Source organism: Hyla sarda, chromosome 4 (assembly GCF_029499605.1).
Source record: "Hyla sarda isolate aHylSar1 chromosome 4, aHylSar1.hap1, whole genome shotgun sequence".
NCBI lineage: Eukaryota > Metazoa > Chordata > Amphibia > Anura > Hylidae > Hyla > Hyla sarda.
Genome location: NC_079192.1, coordinates 91,121,110 through 91,132,610, shown reverse-complemented (window position 1 = coordinate 91,132,610; position 11,501 = coordinate 91,121,110). Strand labels below are relative to the sequence as shown.

Sequence of the window (11,501 nt, the reverse complement as noted above, 5' to 3'; positions counted from 1 at the left end):
TGTTCTGCTGACTTGTAACTATTAAGCAACATGGTATATATATATGAACGTTGGCAAATAGTAAAACAGAGCGTACTTAGAAGGCATCTTGTGTGCATGTATTTTTTTCACACCTGACAAGACGCTCTCCTGGCCAGTACAAGCCTTAAGCCAAATTGGACCTAGTACCAGGGGTACAGAAAAGACAGAGAACCAGTACCAGGGGTACTTAGTAGATTATAGTTATCCCTTGCAGCTGGGGGCTCGTCCGGGATCGAGAGGGTCATCCTCCGAACCGGTAAGAACCATATCCTTGTGTGGTATTGTCAACCCGGGGGGCACTGGCCACGTCTCGATTCCAGTAAGTATAACAGTTACTTTCATATCGTGTCTGGGACACAGTATTACAGCATTTGCCTTCTGTTCAGGGAACAGGGGAAATGAGGAACTAAGAGTAATTTGACAATCCAGGGTGGTTGTCTTGTTTCAATTTGGCTTAACGCTTACAAAAACTTCTTGTATTTCTGTTTAGTTCTGTTTAGTGTTTTACTTGTAACTTCCTTTTTTTTCCCCTTACGCTTAAGAAGACACGTGAGTATACTACCCATTGCTTTAATGTATAGAGTAAGGTGCATATAACTTATAATATTAATACTGATAATAATAATAAGTAATAATCTGCTGGTTCTCAAAACATCTGTAAGACGCCCCACCCTCCCGGCTAGAGGCAACTTGTTGACCCGGGATGTGGTGAAAGCAAGTGACAGTTTGTTCAGAGATACCGTGCATGCTCAGTGATTGGTGCAATTAAACTAGAGAATCCCTACTCTGTTGAAAGGAATTGTCGGAACCTTAACGGTTTAGCACAGCCATTCCAGAAATTGAGGCTTTGCACCAATTACTGAACATGGGTTCCAAATCATCTAAGTCATATCCTCCTCCCCTTCCCAATGAAACATGTAAGGCTTATGTGGCCCGAGTTAGCCCTACAGGATGGGACTTAGTGAATCCATGGGTAGATGATATAGCTGGTTGGTCAGAATTCATGAAGGACTCCAGCCCATTCCCAAGGGAGGGGGCCAATGATAAATACCACCTGACCCCCACTCTAACAACTACATTTGTAATCTCGAGAAGGGTAGAGAGCGTATATGGAGAGAATTAGAAGAGGAACCAAGTTTTCAAACAAAAATCATCACTGCCTATTGCTGTGGCATGCAAACAAAAACTAGGTGAAACTGTTACTGAATTTTGGGAAAGGTTCACAGCATGTTGGCGTTATGATGCAGGGCTGTGTAAATTGTTTGATAGGATTAGAGATTGTTGTCAGAAAAAGAGACTCAACGTTTTGGTGGAAAAGCAGGTGATTTGTGAAGGAGAAAGCATGTGAAGCAGTGTGAGGAATGTAGGATGAGCAGAGCTGACACTGCTGGAATAAATGAAGTGAAGATGAGTGTTCAATGCTATGGAATGGAGTGATGTGGTAAATCGCTTGGAAAGCCCTGTGTATGTGGTCATATGATGGCGTTTATAGGATGGTTCTTATGATATAAAGTATGTTATATATGTGTGAGGTGTATAGAATCAGGAGTGTATAGCAAATGACCAGTGAATGTTTTCCCTGTGAAGCTGTTGTGTTGTAATGAAAATGGTGTTAAAAGAAAAATATATTCACGTGGTATTAAATTGAACTATTTGATGATATTTCATAAATTTCTTGCCTTCACAGTAACACAGGGTTGATGCCAAAAAAAAAAAAAAAATGAAATTTATCAGGAAATGCGATTAATTGTCTGATTATATTACAGGAGTAATAACAGAAGAAATTTGGCCAAGAAGATAAAATAAATAAAAAAAGTGATCACTATTTAATTGATAAACATTACTTTAGGCATTTAAAATCAAGCTAATGGTTTACTGGATTATAAACAATGCGCATTGGAGATAATTATTTTTAATTTTTTTTTAAGAGAGCTGTGTACACTTTTATTTTTATATCTTTGGTGAGAATGTGGGCCCTGTGTGTTGTACGTTAAGTATTTGTAAATGTCGGTATTGTTACATGTTTCTTGTATGTCTCTTGATGTAAAGTAACACTGTCAGTAACACATGTGATAATAGACGTTTCATGGTGACTGACCAGAACTGGGGAAAGACAAGAAGCCAGACTCAAAGGGGCGGTGACTGGTGACATAGAGGTTTGGGAGGAGTAAGGCGGGGTTTACAGGGAGCATGACAGCTTCTTCTTCTTCTTCGGATCTGGTGTAATTTTGTTTTTCAGGGGATATATATGTATGTGCATATATATATATATGCGTATATATATGTCTACTGTTTGAAATTGAGTATGTTCATAGCACCTGTATACACAATGCCCCGAGGGTGACCATTTAACCTTCCCTTCCTTTCGTATCATACCTGAATGCCCTGTAAACCTCCTGAGAAGAGACCTCATATGTAAACTCAAATTACATATCACTTCATCCCAGTCCAGGTTACATGTCACGTCTGACACCCATAGTCACACCTGCAGGGTACTAACATTATCCTGTTATGTCCCCGACCCAAGTCCCACCTGAGGTAGACCCCATTGTCTGGTCACATGGAGACCATGATGTAGGACATATTGACTGTACACCATACAAGGCAAGACTCAAACCAGACATTCTCCCGGTCTACCAAAAACAGTACCCCTTGTCACAGGAAACAAATCAAAAGGTATCCGCCCTATAATCAAACATTTCCTACAAACTTGAGTTTTGGAACATACTGTCTCTAAACCCAATGGTACTGTCTGTTTTGTACAAGACCTGAGAGCCATCAACAGACTAATTGTGCCTATTGCCCCTATAGTTCCTGATGTCACCCAACTGTTGTCATCAATCCCAGCACAGGCAACTAATTTTTCTGTCCTCGATCTGAAGAATGCTTTCTTCTCGATCCCAGTGGACGAAGAGACCAGACTCCTTTTTGCTTTTTCCTTTGAGGGACTACAGTTAACCTGGTGTGCAATGCCCCAGGGGTATGCTGATTCACCAGTTGTGTTCAGCATTGTCCTCCAAGCCTTTTTACAATCATGGCACACCCCCCAGGGTTCTGTTCTCCTCCAATATGTTGATGATTTGTTAATGTGTAGTTTCTCTGAGGAGGCCTGCCTTGAGGATGGTGTTGTGAACAGGTTGAATATCTGGGTTTTGTTCTGCCAAAATGGAGTTGAGCAAGTCTAGAGTCCAGTCTGTAGCGGGCCTGGTCACCCCGCACGCCCAGAAGGAAATGCAATCTTTCTTGGGTATGATAAACTACTGCAGACAGTGGATTCCCGACTGCTCATAGAGATGCTACCCTATCAGGCAAACCAGATCTAATCAAATGGTCCTCATAAATGTACAAAGCTTTTAATAACGAGCCCAGGGCTAGGTCTCCCAGATTACAATTTGCCTTTCCACATGTATGCACGAGACAATTGTAAAACCATGGCGGGTGTGCTGACACAGTTTCATGGAGGTAAACTACGTCCTTGTGCCCTTTTTCTCAAAGGTGATGCCCGTCTCCGTACAGGGGATGCCGGCATGTCTGCGAGCTCTTGCTGCCTGTGCTATGATTGTTGAACAATCTACCATCCTTACTTTAGGACATGACACTACCTTGTACACTTCTCATGATGTTATCTCTCTCCTTAAAGGCCTACATACACAACACATGTAAACACAACGGCTCTCTGGATATGAGGTAATTCTCCTCAGTAATCCATACTTGAAAATGGTGTATGCCTTCCCTACATATGGCCCTGCACACTAGTTGGCCTGAAAATTCATGATGATGTGATGCCGGACATACATGATTGCTTGCAAGTCATCCACACTGACACCTCACACAGACCCGACCTCTCTTCAGTGCCCATACCTGATGCTCCAGAAGTCTTTGTAGATGGGTCATGTACACGCCCCAATGACAATGTTTACCATGCCAGTTATGCTATTGTCCAATTACCTGACATTGTCCTCAAGGCCCAGTCCATCCCCTATAAGTCCGCACAAGCTGCAGAACTCATCGCCCTCACAAGAGCCTGTACACTTTTTGCTAAGAAACCTGTCACCATTTACATGCACTTACCCTACCATCACAATTAGTCTTCATTCACTGCAGGACACACACACGTGGGACTGATCACATTTCAAAGGGCAATGCTCTAGCAGACCACACCAAACCTGTCTCACTGATGTTACCAGTTCTTACACCTCCTTCACTCGAAGACACACAACTTCTTCTCTCTCCAGTCCTCTGTTCTCAAACAAGAGGAATATGATTGGTGTTATCCGGTATTGCAGAAAAATCCTGTAACAGGATTGATCTGCAAAGAGGGGACACCATGCATACCCCAACACAGTGCCACAGTTTTATTGCTCATTTCCACGGAGTAGGCCACAGGGAGCACCTTTGAGAAGTGGAAACCAGTCCTTCCCATCATACTCTCAGAAATTAGAATGACCCCCCCATAAGACTTTAAAACTCTCCCCTTTTTGAGATTCTCATGGGTAGGCCTTTCCCGACTCCATGGGCCCAACGACCACTTATAACAGAAGAAGGGGACCTCGACCAGATAAGGGAACAATATGTCACAGACCTCATCCAAACCCTTGATAAAGTAGAACAAAATGTTGTCTGTAATTCTCCTTCTCTCCCACAGGAACCAACACACCAGTTCCAGGAAGGCGACACTGTCCTGGTTAAGACTCTGTCGAAAGGAAAGAAGCCTGGAGACTTCACCTTTGGACCCCCAACCACAGTTGTTGCCGTGAAGAGGACGGCGGTTCTCACGGAAGACAGCCCTTCTTGGATCCACGCCTCTCGGATCAAACTCGTTCAACATCACCCAAAGGAGGTAATAACGGGGGCAGACAGCCCTGACCTTGAAAGCCTACCGAAAGATGTACCCGCTGATGCCCTGGCCTTGTTCTGGCAGATGGTTGAAGAAACTAATTCTCCTGATGTTTGCATTAATGACTTTATTGACTTTGATTCACCCCACGGTGACTCTACAGAATGAATTAGAGAGACACCCAAACGAAAAGTTCCTGAAACACCATATAATGTTAGCACAAAACCTCACTGCGAAGGATTGTTGGATATGCACCCATGCCCCTGTGTCTGCCCAAAGCATGCCCTACTTTGCTATCCCTGTGCCCTCATATGAATTATTTCAGGGAGACTGTTTTGACATGCTTGCTGACAATGAGGCACGATATGCAAAGAGCTGGAACACCTCAGTGGGTATTCCTATAGTAGGATGGGTGGGGCAGCCATGGTGGCAGGGAAACTTAAGCAGCCCAGGCCCAGGACCACACCAAATGTTGGTTTTCAAAGGGGGTTCCTGGGTAACTCGAGTAGTCACACATATATTAGACCTAGGAGAGATCCCCACGGAAGGGATAAAAGTTAGTTTTCACAGGACATCCGCAAGTACTGATCTTCTTAAGCCCAGCCAGATAGAAAGGTACTTACATGACCCAAAATGGCCATATAACACCCTCTTTACTCAGGCTACTCAAGACGTAGACTGCTATAATATAACAGGACACCAACCATGCAATGACACGTCAGAATACCAACTTACTGATCCAATATGTAATAACCCAGATGTGGGCTACTGCGGTAGATTAGGGCAGATACCTTCCTGGTGTTACTTAACAAATGCCTCTAGACTCATTGATATAGTTAATAAACTTATCAATCAACATTCCTCTTTCTGGGAGCTCCCACGAGACATCTATTGGGTATGTGGTAGGGAAGCCTACAAGTGGTTGCCGGTAGGGGTCAAAGGCACATGCACCCTAGCTAGACTTACCCCCTCCACCTTTGTCATATCCAACGATGACATTGACATGAGAGCAGCTCCTAAACATATGTTATACCGAAGAGCAGCAGATAACAAAGAAAGGGAAAACGGTAGGCCACATGTTGTACAAATGGGAATAACCAACAAGCTTTTTAGCACCATTTTTATATATCCAATGGTGATGCAAATATGGGATAAGTTAGTCGAAGCCACTAACTACCTCGACGACCAAATATATGACATTTTAGAAATTACTAATACCTCTGTGTCCGTGCAAAATCAACTGATGATAGTGACTAACCAACACGCAATAGTCTTGGACTATCTCACAGCAGCTCAAGGAGGGATGTGTCAAATCATAGGTCCTACTTGTTGCCATTACATAGACACTTCAGGAACAATTCAGATGCACCACCAGCTTGAGAACATACAAAAATTGAGGGACAAATATGCCAAAGACAATGAAATCAACAGGGATAAGTGGTGGGGGGATACCTTTTCAATATTGAATCCCGCTACCTGGCTCAAGGGCGTAGGAGGATGGATAGGGGGCGTTCTGCAGCTCATAATACACATTACTGTCATTGCCCTTATAGTATATGCATCAATAAAACTTATTTTCTTATGTATGAAACGCTGCAAGCCAAGACCTGCTGCAGATACTAAAATCCTCCTCTCCACCTCATCAGACACCCAAGTCCCTCTACTTCACCGTCACTCAGCAGAAGGCTATACTGCCTACATAAAGACTTTTCAAAAGAAAATAGAAAACAAGAAAAACCAAGTTGTCTAAAGTGACAACTGGTTTTAAGAGGGGATTGAAGGGTACAAGAGTCTTGATAGAATAATACAGATCTGTAATGTTGTATGATGTGTATCTTAATTCTGTAATCTTGTATGATATATCTTGATTCTGCCGTTTGTAACCGCAAGGCTCGTATCGTACTTCTCGTTATCTCAACTGCTGATTCCTAACTGTTGTGCACGTACATCCTGTTCTTGTGTTCTGCTGACTTGTAACTATTAAGCAACATGGTATATATATATGAACGTTGGCAAATAGTAAAACAGAGCGTACTTAGAAGGCATCTTGTGTGCATGTATTTTTTCCACACCTGACAAGACGCTCTCCTGGCCAGTACAAGCCTTAAGCCAAATTGGACCTAGTACCAGGGGTACAGAAAAGACAGAGAACCAGTACCAGGGGTACTGAGTAGATTATAGTTATCCCTTGCAGGGACTATGCGGGGTCTAATGTGGGGGGACTATGCGGGGCCTAATGTGGGGGGACTATGCGGGGCCTAATGTGGGGGGACTATGCGGGCCCTAATGTGGGGGGACTATGCGGGGCCTAATGTGGGGGGACTATGCGGGGCCTAATGTGGGGGGACTATGCGGGGCCTAAAGTGGGGGGACTATGCGGGGCCTAATGTGGGGGGACTATGCGGGGCCTAATGTGGGGGGACTATGCGGGGGCCTAATGTGGGGGGACTATGCGGGGGCCTAATGTGGGGGGACTATGCGGGGCCTAATGTGGGGGGACTATGCTGCCAACCTAATGTGGGGGGACTATACTGCCAAACTAATGTAGGGAGACTATACTGCCAACCTAATGTGGGGGGGACTATACTGCCAACCTAATGTGGGGGGACTATACTGCCAACCTAATGTGGGGGGACTATACTGCCAACCTAATGTGTGGGGACTATACTGCCAGCCTAATGTGGGGGAAAATAAGATATATGCAAGATAAGATATATGCAGTGTGCATAGGAATTTGTTCATATATATATATATATATATATATATATATATATATATATACATATATATATATATATATTTTTTTTTTTTACTATAGTCCGGTCCTCCAAGGAGACAAGTGCAGTAAGTACTGAGTGACAGTGAGACAGATAAATAGATATAGTGCAGTGCGTTTTTTCCCTCTTTTTTTTTGCTCGTCAACCTCGGTAGCGGTGCCCCGCGAAAAATTTTTTTTACGAGGTGTGCCACGACCCGAAAAAGGTTGGGAAACACTGCACTAACCTTACACACACGCTGTGAGTACACAGCGTGTGAGCTGCGGGGACGAGATCCACTAAAGGCCGGCGCGATGACGTCACATCATCGCGCCGGCGCCTGGAGGACCCGTCCCTGCGGCCTGCATACTGTAAGTAAGGGTATGCTCAGGGTCCAGGGGATTATGGAAACAGGATATGCGCCACTGTTAGGAGGAGGGGGGTCAGAGAAAAGGGAATATTTAATGAGGGTCTGCAGCAGGGACGTGCACACATAGGAGTGAAAGGGGGCTGGAGCCCCTGCCCTTTTCCTCACCTGCCCCTCTAGTGCCCTCACAAAAGGAGGTGCAGACTCAGGCTGACAAGTGAAGTAAAAAGGATCCATTGCTGGAGATTTGTATGTGGTTTAATGGAGGGTGCTGTGCCCTCCCTGCAGCAAGGGGGCGCCACTCACCCTGTCATTATCTGCCATTTCTTTGCTTCTCTCCACACGGAGGAGACAGGAGCAGAGGAGGCAGAGGGAGGCAAATGGAGGCCCCGCCCACAACATGTCCGGCCACAAACCAGTCTAAGCAGCCCTTACTGTAAGTAACTGTAAATATATGTGAGTGATTGTATGTCAGTGTGTGTGTATATATATATATATATATATATATATATATATATATATATATACACACATATATGTGTGTGTGTCTATCTCTATGTATGTGCAGAGAGGGATGGATGGGGCCTTACTGTAAGTAACTGTAAATATATGTGAGTGATTGTATGTCAGTGTGTGTATATGTATATATGTGAGTGATTGTATGTCAGTGTGTGTATATGTATATATGTGAGTGATTGTATGTCAGTGTGTGTGTGTATATATGTGAGTGATTGTATGTCAGTGTGTATGTATATATGTGAGTGATTGTATGTCAGTGTGTGTGTATATGTATATATGTGAGTGATTGTATGTCAGTGTGTATGTATATATGTGAGTGATTGTATGTCAGTGTGTGTGTGTATATATGTGAGTGATTGTATGTCAGTGTGTGTGTGTATGTATATATGTGAGTGATTGTATGTCAGTGTGTGTATATGTATATATGTGAGTGATTGTATGTCAGTGTGTGTGTGTGTATATATGTGAGTGATTGTATGTCAGTGTGTGTATATGTATATATGTGAGTGATTGTATGTCAGTGTGTGTGTGTATATATGTGAGTGATTGTATGTCAGTGTGTGTGTGTGTATATATGTGAGTGATTGTATGTCAGTGTGTGTGTGTGTGTATATATGTGAGTGATTGTATGTCAGTGTGTGTGTGTGTATATATGTGAGTGATTGTATGTCAGTGTGTGTATGTATATATGTGAGTGATTGCATGTCAGTGTGAGTATATGTATATATGTGAGTGATTGTATGTCAGTGTGTGTGTGTGTATATATGTGAGTGATTGTATGTCAGTGTGTGTGTGTTTATGTATATATGTGGGTGATTGTATGTCAGTGTGTGTATATGTATATATGTGAGTGATTGTATGTCAGTGTGTGTATATGTATATATGTGAGTGATTGTATGTCAGTGTGTGTGTGTGTATATATGGGAGTGATTGTATGTCAGTGTGTGTGTGTGTATATATGTGAGTGATTGTATGTCAGTGTGTGTATGTATATATGTGAGTGATTGTATGTCAGTGTGTATATGTATATATGTGAGTGATTGTATGTCAGTGTGTGTGTGTGTGTATATATGTGAGTGATTGTATGTCAGTGTGTGTGTGTGTGTATATATGTGAGTGATTGTATGTGTGTGTGTGTGTATGTATATATGTGAGTGATTGTATGTCAGTGTGTGTATGTATATATGTGGGTGATTGTATGTCAGTGTGTGTATATGTATATATGTGAGTGATTGTATGTCAGTGTGTATATGTATATATGTGAGTGATTGTATGTCAGTGTGTGTATATGTATATATGTGAGTGATTGTATGTCAGTGTGTGTATATGTATATATGTGAGTGATTGTATGTCAGTGTGTGTGTGTATATATGTGAGTGATTGTATGTCAGTGTGTGTATGTATATATGTGAGTGATTGCATGTCAGTGTGAGTATATGTATATATGTGAGTGATTGTATGTCAGTGTGTGTATATGTATATATGTGGGTGATTGTATGTCAGTGTGTGTATATGTATATATGTGAGTGATTGTATGTCAGTGTGTGTGTGTGTATATATGTGAGTGATTGTATGTCAGTGTGTGTGTGTATATGTATATATGTGAGTGATTGTATGTCAGTGTGTGTGTATATGTATATATGTGAGTGATTGTATGTCAGTGTGTGTATATGTATATATGTGAGTGATTGTATGTCAGTGTGTGTGTATGTATGTATGTGAGTGATTGTATGTCAGTGTGTGTGTATATGTATATATGTGAGTGATTGTATGTCAGTGTGTGTATGTATATATGTGAGTGATTGTATGTCAGTGTGTGTGTATATGTATATATGTGAGTGATTGTATGTCAGTGTGTGTGTATATATGTGAGTGATTGTATGTCAGTGTGTGTGTATATATGTGAGTGATTGTATGTCAGTGTGTGTGTATATATGTGAGTGATTGTATGTCAGTGTGTGTATGTATATATGTGAGTGATTGTATGTCAGTGTGTGTATGTATATATGTGAGTGATTGTATGTCAGTGTGTGTGTGTATGTATATATGTGAGTGATTGTATGTCAGTGTGTGTATGTATATATGTGAGTGATTGTATGTCAGTGTGTGTATGTATATATGTGAGTGATTGTATGTCAGTGTGTGTGTATGTATATATGTGAGTGATTGTATGTCAGTGTGTGTGTATATATGTGAGTGATTGTATGTCAGTGTGTGTGTATATATGTGAGTGATTGTATGTCAGTGTGTGTGTGTATGTATATATGTGAGCAAGTGAATCTATGTGTATATGTATGTATGTGTATGTATGTATATATGTGTGTATGTATGTGTATATGTGTGTATGTATGTGTGTCAGGGATGTGGAAATCCTATAGCCCGACGCCCGGGACAAGTAGTTTTGGGCGCCGGGCAGGTGAATTGTTTATAGATTTAGCCCTGTATCGGGCAGGGACAGACAGACTTCCCCCCCTTATTTTTCTTTAATGTCGGTGTGAGGCGCAGGAGCCGATGGAAGTCTACACCTCACACCGGCGCTCAGAGTGTATGGAGGGGGCGGCGGCCTCCAGCTGACTGCAGAGCCCCCTTATCTCCCCTCCCGGAGGATGGACGGAGCTCAGAAGACACAGCAGGGGGAGAGAGAGGATGTAGACAGCTCCGTGCACAGCTCCATCCCCCGCACACAGCTCTATCCCTCCCCCTCCCCCTGTCTCCACAGGACCTAATCCACCACGGGGAGGTTGCTTGTTTGCACGGGGAAAACACAGAGCAGGGGAGGAGGGGGAGGACGGAAATCTGACCTCACACCGGCCGGGACTACAGCTCTGATGTCCACTCATGGCGGCTCAGGTGAGGAGACCGAGAATACAGGCGGCGGCAGGAAGGGTGGTTGTATATGTAGGGTGTGAGTGTATGTGTGATGTGTGTATGTAATGTATGATGGGGGGCAGGTGTATGTATGATGTATATGATGTATATGATATATGATATGTATGATATA

At 42.8% G+C, this 11,501-nt stretch overlaps 1 long non-coding RNA gene across 1 annotated transcript in view; it reads left to right on the top strand.

The window, feature by feature from the left end:
• The first annotated feature begins 7,939 nt into the window (after positions 1–7,939).
• The window catches only part of LOC130368225 (uncharacterized), a 17,551-nt gene continuing 13,989 nt past the window's right edge, over positions 7,940–11,501 (top strand). Inside the window, exon 1 of the long non-coding RNA XR_008892379.1 lies at positions 7,940–8,417. This is a non-coding gene — a long non-coding RNA (uncharacterized LOC130368225). The remainder of the gene's footprint in view (positions 8,418–11,501) is intronic.